This window comes from Bombyx mandarina, chromosome 15 (genome assembly GCF_030267445.1).
Source record: "Bombyx mandarina strain Sakado chromosome 15, ASM3026744v2".
Lineage (NCBI taxonomy): Eukaryota > Metazoa > Arthropoda > Insecta > Lepidoptera > Bombycidae > Bombyx > Bombyx mandarina.
In genome coordinates, this window is record NC_143221.1 from 7,541,699 (window position 1) to 7,550,144 (window position 8,446).

The 8,446-nt window shown below is 35.5% G+C and overlaps 1 protein-coding gene across 1 annotated transcript in view; it reads right to left on the reverse strand.

Annotated features, from left to right (window-relative positions):
* The window catches only part of tyn (trynity), a 74,583-nt gene extending 67,445 nt beyond the window's left edge, over window positions 1-7,138 (reverse strand). The window contains exon 1 of the mRNA XM_028169590.2: window positions 6,910-7,138. The gene's annotated coding sequence lies outside the window, so the exon portion shown is untranslated. The remainder of the gene's footprint in view (window positions 1-6,909) is intronic.
* Window positions 7,139-8,446: the final 1,308 nt, after the last annotated feature.

Consider the following 8,446-nt stretch of genomic DNA (forward strand, 5'->3'; position numbering starts at 1 on the left):
TACTATGAAAATACATATGTATTAGTAAATGCTTCGCTCAAACAAAAGCAGTAAACCTTCGATCATTTAACTTTAGTTGTGCTTAATTGGACTAAATCGAAACCTGAGTACATCAATTCTCATAGACTTGTACAAAAATTTCTTTACGCGTACAAAATTTATGTCAACCTTTGTTCTCGCGGCACACCCACGTCGCCGGTTAGTGCTCGTTGCGTTTACGAATAGAACGGAATGTGAAAAATTTTGTCTAACTGTAGTTACTGAGTTGGTCGTCAAAATAAGATGACCACGATAATGCTCTCAACGCCTCTGCGAGCGATTATATCAGTCACAGAAATAAATGCACGCCGAACTCGCACTCCGGGTTAATCGCTCATTATCGGGCAATCTCGCATTTCAAGTTCTATAATCGAGTTTTACGATGCTTAATATAAACTTTTATCACGAAGAGCTAATGTTTGATCAAATGGTGCAAGTTCTCACACGCATCTTTAGAGCTAACAAGAAAATTAAAGAAAAAATGTCGTTATTTATAGCATTGCCAATCACTTTAATGAAGTGCACTGAAACTTGAGGTTTATTTAAAAAAAAAACTTGCAAATTATCTCTTATTTCATTTGTATAGACTTTAGTTTAGAAACTTTTTTTTTATTGCTTAGATGGGTGGACGAGCTCACAGCCCACCTGGTGTTAAGTGGTTACTGGAGCCCATAGATATCTACAACGTAAATGCGCCACCCACCTTGAGATATAAGTTCTAAGGTCTAGTATAGTAACAACGGCTGCCCCACCCTTCAAACCGAAACGCATTACTGCTTCACGGCAGAAATAGGCAGGGTGGTAGTACCTACCCACACGGATCACAAGAGGTCCTACCACCAGTAAAAATAATCCGACTACTAATAACTGAATCCGATAATGTAACAACTAAAGTGCATTTTATAATAATATAAATATCTGATATAAAGGAAGTCATTAATTTCTTTATAATAATAAAACTGTACTTCTGTTATCCAGTGCGGTTATAAAGCATATACTTTACAGTCGACTAAATCACGGCAAAATGCAATTACACTCGGGATTCATACTGCTAAAAGACAAAACCAATTTGACTTACGGTAATACCCGAGGTCATGCTATCCTACTGGACGCAATCACCGGCGTCCATTTATTTGCCGCAAAAGAAACCATTTTATTTTTCATACGATTGAATTACACGGCTATTAGAGCGAAGAAGCACATTCGGCTGAGATGCGCCTCGCACGTGAGCTGTCGTGTTGGCCCTCCCCGAGGTCTATTACGTCTATCTTATTTATAATCTATTTCGCTACGACGAACATTACAATCGAATAATGAAACTAGAATAATGTAATTTCCAGCGATCAGCCATACAGACATTAGTGCAGGAGGAACAATAATATTGGATTACTTTTGCAGATTTTATTAGCAATTGTTATTATTAAATCGTAATGAAAAACACTCGTGACACGTAATCTTTTCTATTTTTTACGTGTCACAATAATTTCTTACAGCTTCGCGTTCTAAACAAAGTTCAATAGCTTTTCCATGGATTTCTATATTGTGTATACAAAAAAAAACATAAAAGTTGACTAGATACCGAGTGAGCTAATTCGTTTGATTCACCTTTGTCAATACGTACTAAAAACGTGACGATTTTTTTACAGAAAGTTCCAACGGATTCAAGTTCAATGGCAATGTTAAATGTTACTTCCACATCGATCGCGCTATTGTGCTTTTTTTTTTGCTAGTCACGTAGCGCGGGTCATTCGGTAGCTGACGTGTTATGATGGTCATGCGAGTGATTAGATGTAACTGTAAAATTGTACGTGTAATGAGCCTCGGCAAATCTCAAATAAAATGTGAGACATTACGGAATTGTGAGATTGTGGGTCGAGTCGACGAGGGCACTGGGTCGGGGGAAAGTACTGGCGGCGCGTTCCTGCATCGCGCATGCCTCCGCAATTATATTACCAATATGCATCACAAATGTTGTTGGATTCGACAGTATATAGAAATGTGAATAGATTGAGACATCTTATATATTTGTATATAGGAGATAATACCTGTCTATATTTGGTATCACTTCTACATATATAAAACTTTCACTCCGACTTTTCTTAACTTGTCTCACTGTTTCGGTTTAGACAGAGCTTCAAGCTAGATTTGTCTGGTTGTTGGTAAAATCTATTGATGTAAATGCATATTCCACGAATATTCATCAGTGAGTCTATAATGGGGAACAAATGGAAATCCACGACTTTGGTTCTTATCTGCGATCAAATTTATTATTAATTAATAAATTAAATGAAACATCACGTTACCCGAAAATTAGCAATCACAAACAAATTTAAGAATTTGCAAAAAAAAAACAATACTAGCAAAATCAGGAGGTCCATCTATAATGGAAATAAATGCAAAATAAACATTTTGAGGCGTCTAATTTAGATATGCGCTCACCAAGGGACAATGACCCGAATACGTTTGTCTCTCTTCTTCTCTCTTACCTTTAGATCAGCTTTTCCCAAAGTGGGTGATAACGCCCCCTTGTGGGCGCTGCAGGCCTAAAGGGGGGCGGTAAGAGATTCAGAAAAAAAATGGGGGGCGTTGGGTAGAGACTAGGGAGGCGATTTGTAATTTCATCTTAGAGCACTCTTAGACACCGACTGAGCTCTCGCTATAGTAGTTTTTAAAAATGGGGGCACTAAAAAATAATATATACGGAAAGGTAGACAAAATAAGTTTGGGAGCCCCTGCTTTAGATCCTATAATAAATAAATATTGTACAACGATATCAATATTACATACTATTAAAACACATGACGAATATGTGGGCCGACCAATGAATTGGGCGGGCCGACGGTCAAGGTCACTTGCACTTGAGCGCAAAAAACTTGCCAACTGGTTATGCCCACGCGAGTGGTTATCATTTGGGTCTCTGTAACGCCTTACAACACACCGGGTGATTGTACGGGCCAATTATAGCTTTATGGATTTGCATTATTTGTTCAACTTATTTTAATTGAGTAATAAATATGCCATTATTTTTATTTATTTAACATGGTTTTTTTTTAAAAAAAATATTGCTTAGATGGTTGAACGAGCTCACGGCCCACCTGGCGCTGAGTGATCGTCGGAGCCCATAGACAGCTACCACGTAAATTCCGCCGCCCATCTTGAGACATGAGTTCCAAGTCCCAGTTTTGTAAAGTACAACGGCTGCCCCACACTCCAAACAGAAGCGCATTATTGCTTCACCGCAAAAATAGGTAGGTACCACTACCCGTGCAGACTCGGAAGACCCTGCCTCCAGTAATTACGCAAATAAAAATTTTGCGGGTTCGATTTTTACTACACGATGTTATTCCTTTACCGTGGAAGTCATTCGTGAACATTTGTCTAGTACGTATTTCAAATTCAATGTGCCCCTAATTGTTAAGATTTTTAAAGGTTCTTCTTTTATTATACTATAGAAATTAGGGAGTAAGTCCGTCTAGACATAAAATCTTTATAATTATTTTCTTTATTATTCTGCACGCAAACTCTTACCATAAAATTAGAGATTTAAGCTGTTCCACATAATCGTTATACCTGCAGACAGTGCTATTAAAGCGCAATGAAACTAAAACATTAAAGTTTTAAAAACGCTTTCGACCAAAGTTAAAAGTAATCATAGAAATGATCTTTGAATCCTATAAAAATTGTCGTAAAAAAAATTGTCGATACGAAATATAATTATAAAATGGTGTTTCATTTAAGTGAACCCTTTAATTAAGGTGTTCGGAAAACAACTCTTGGTAAACAGTTAAAATCTTAAAATTTCTCAATTAAAACCAACATATAATTCGATAGTTTTCAGAATTTTATGCTGCTCGATCTGTGACTTTAATAACTGCATTAATAAAACACCAGAAATCATATCGTGAAGATGAAATTACCCGACAACAAGGTCGGGCACCTCAAAATAGTATTGGTTCTTTCTATTTGCGACCAACCACAATATTATTATATGTCTATGTCATTTAGTTACTTTACGTCCTCCGTGACCACGAGAACTGTAAAGTTTTATAAACTTCGGAAACTATAAAATTATAAAATTAAAATCACAAACCCGAGATTAAACCGTAAAAGACGTTTTAATTTAAAAAAACTTTACAGTGGAGACAGAAGACAATTTAAATTGTGAATCTGTAAAGTAACTTTCAAAAACAAACTTTGAAACTTCAAACGTCACAATAAATTCACTCAATGAAACTTATTCTAATTTTAAACGAAATTCAAAGTTCAAAATGATAACTACTACACTTAAAAGTTCGAGTCCGAACATTAACAAGTGACCATCAAACTTGGCCCGAGGCGGTACGAACTTTTGATTTATGATGCATCAATCATTTCGAACTCACTACTGATTGTTTGTTTTCAAACTGTTTATCTAATACGTGATTGCTGCGGAACGAAGATAAATTGTTCTCTCTTGCAAATAATTTCAAATGAAGAAATGAAAGCTCGAAAAATAAAATTGGAGAAATTTACCAAAAAATTCATCACGACTCTCCAATATGATTACAAGATTCTCAACTTTTTTTTTTATTGCTTAGATTAGAGACCTCATAATTAGAGGCATAAAGTCCAGTCAAAGGCTTCAACTTTTGAAAAAGGAAGTACATCTTTCGTAATATTTAATTAATCTCATATATATATTTAATTTAGTGCATTAAACGCATTGAGACCTCCTTAAACAAAAGACAAAATGGAAATCGGAACACATATCAGAATCAATTGTCTATAGCTGAAACTAGATTCAACCAAAAAATGATGGTATTTAAATGTGGAGAAATTAGCAAAATGCGGAATAAAATATCATTTAAATTTTACTATCGCTACTTTTAATTTTATACTAAAATCTCTATTATAGATTCAATTCAAATTTTCCAATACTTCGATTAATTTGAATAAAACTTCAACTTAGAAAGGAGAGAGTTTTTTAATAGTTTGTTAAGCTCTCATCTATTAGAATATTTATTACCATTGTCTTTTGTTTTTGATCGCATTGATTGAATACCGGCATGGACAATTTTTAACACCATTTTCGAAAAAAAAAAACAAAAGACACAAATTATTTTATGCTGTTCTTTTAAACATAGCTTAGAACACAATGATAATGCTATTTCCGAGTACAGAGGATTTTAATTAGTGATGTAGTACGAGACTTATAATAGTGACGTATAAATAAATAATGAAAAATCAGGGATAAGTTAAACACAGTCAATTAGGACTCTCTGTACTGTGAGAACCAGATACCGATTCTTACTTTTACTTCTTGTTTTTCTTTCTTGCTTTACTGATTGATACATTTAAACATATAAATATGAAACCACCAACACAAAGAACAAACTTATTAGATGTGAATTCGAACCCAAGTCTCCGGGCTCCGTAGTCAAAGTCGTTAACTGAGTCGTCTATTATCAAAGGTGGCAATCTGTGAATTTGGATAAAAAAATGTTATTGATATGTCAATACAGATTGATTTGAATATAATCGTCTCCTTCAAAGAATACGGTTCAAAACCTGCATTAAATAAAGGTTAATACTTAACCTGTTATTTATCTAAGATGCCGTTCAGAAGAGTTTTGTGACTGCCAATGGAATACCAAGTCAATAATTCGTTTTTCTGATTTACCAATAATTGTAAAAAAGTCACATTGCCGGCTTTGATAATAGTCGACTCAACTATAACAAAGAATGAGACAATTCATGTTCTGTTAAATCATGAATGGCATCGCATTATTTCCATACTGTGAATAACATAAATGTTTGCTTTATTCTGTGACACGCTATTTTTAGTCAAACAATATTATTGCATGTAACTTTAATATCAAATAAATAAGAACAGAACTCAATACGTTTTATTTGGATTAAAAATTTAAATAAAACAAGACTTTCTCACGCAATTGCAGGTTATACCTTCGAACGGGACCTTCATCTATTCCTCGGTAATGACAGTAATCTCTCCAATACCTCAGTTTACCTAGGGTTGGTCTGAACATAGAGCGAATAAAAGTCGAACGACAGCGTCCCAGTAATTTCGTCATTACGCTTATTACGTACCCCTCATGGAGTTTAATCTTGATAGAAAACGTGACAAGCTAATTTTATACCTCAACAACAATTCGAGGGGTTTTCGAGAAGTTATATTATTTATATTAACATGGGCGACGTTAACCACTCACCATCAGCTGGGCTGTATGCTCGTCTGCCTACAAGGGCAATAAAAAAAAAAAAAACTTGAAACAATTTACACTAATAACCAATTTAAGCTTCTGTGTGTTTTGAACAGTCAAATTAAACCGTTAACTGGTGAGAAAAATAGCTGTGAACATTTTTCTCTACCAGGTCGCATTATCCGACTGCAAAGCAAAATTAGATTAAACACTCTTTCATTTAAGTAACAATTAACAACCGTTTTTGCCAAAAAATGTTTGCTTGTATATAAACCTGTGTTTTTGTTATGAAATTGTACTAATCTTAACAACAATTAATTATTGGACCAGTAAAATACTTTTTTTATTAATCAACTAAAAATAAGTGTCATAAAATGTCAATTAAATAAACTGCAGCCTATTTCAAAATTGAATCTCCTCCAGTAGATCCTCAAAAGGTAGCCAAGGTGGGAAATTTGACGTACCCAGAACAAGAACCTTATAATAACGTTACCTTTATAAAATTATATGCTTTTGCTTTCATTTAAAATAATTAGTCATTTATTTGAAACTAATAAAGCTTAGTTCAAGGTAACATACTACCAAACAATATGTATATGTATATACACAAATGACGCTAAATAAGTATTATTTAGATAATTTTTTCGAGTTAATAAGCAGGAAGACTCACCTGAGTTCAACCACCTTACGTCTGCAACTACCGCACGAGAAAATGTTCAGAGTTTCACTAGTAACTGAATCAAGTCCCCGAGAACTTAACAGCGGGCACTAGGAACGAACTAGAGGGGAAATGAATTACGGATGCTCGCTTAACCGGCACGAACGTTCGCTACTGACACTGAGCCGCGTGACATGGGACCACGCAACCAGCCGAGCGTCTCAAACCGAATGAAATTGTGAAGAAGACGCCACGGTCTTATATAGACGTGGCTGTAACCTGACGCCGGATAACGGACTCCTGCACATGATCACGATAAACAAACATCGACCTTACTGCGCAGGCGCAAGCACCATAATCAGACTATACCATCTTCCCTTCTCGATAGGAGATAGATCGAATTTTCAATAAAGCGCCCCAAGCCGAACGCAGTAATTTTCTAGTGCAGTGCTTGTGAGCCCCTGCTTCTAATCGACGATCTAACATCGTGACAAATTTATATTTTTAGTTGTTGTAAAAAACAACAAAATATTAAAATCACAGGTAATTTACTGTTTGTTTTTTTGACTCAAATTCATGTACAACCCATTTTAATTTTCTTATAAATTCCTTTTCATTCTCATCATGAGGTAAATGAAAAATTTACATACGCGCTGAACTAATCGTGTTATAAGTTTTATAATCAGTTTTATAACACTGCGGGGTTTATAGCTACCAACCAAAAGCGCGCACAAGCATACCTTACCTAAAATAATAACCATTTTCGTAGTTGAAAAGGGAAAAAAAATATAAGTTTGAAGAAACGATAAAAAGAAAATCTAAATACGAGCAGGTTATATTGCTCGATAGATCGATGTTGACAATATTATAGTTCGGAATATAGAATATAGGCAAGTTTATCTTATATGTTTACGTGCATATGTAAATGTTGTTAGGGCAATTCAGGTTTTTCAGTCGAATTTATTCTATAGTAACAGTACATCATGTCCCTCCAAAGCCGGAGGCCGTGCTAGTAAGCTAGCTTTTTCTGTGCTGAAATGAGCTTACAAGTACCAGTGCTTCTCGAAGTCGGCGGTAATCCGAAGAGTGCAGAGCTTCCACGGCGGAGATGTTAGACCTCAAGTGTTGAAGATTCGGTCGTGGGCCACGATAGACTATAGCGACATAATGAGACAGGGTGCGTGCGGTAAAAGCAAGAAGCGCAGGGAGTACATTAAAGTGGACCTGTTTAGATTACGATATGGTCTTGCTGTGGGATGACTGTTATTGATGGCTTGTGTTGAACTGTGAAAGTGGGGAGATGCGCTAGCCCACGTGTATTTGGCGTTGTCAGTGTAAGTGCGAAGGCTTCAAATTGCTCCGGTTCGGGTCACCCGACAACCTTCTAATATGTACATATCTGAGTAAGATCCGATTTGTAAAAAATACAAAAAATTAAAGAAAAACACTTCCATCAAATCCAGTGGAATGCCTAATCCACTTTTTTATTTATTTTCGGGTTGCTTACATTTCAAAATCGAAGCTCACAAACAAAAAGTAGTTTTGTTTG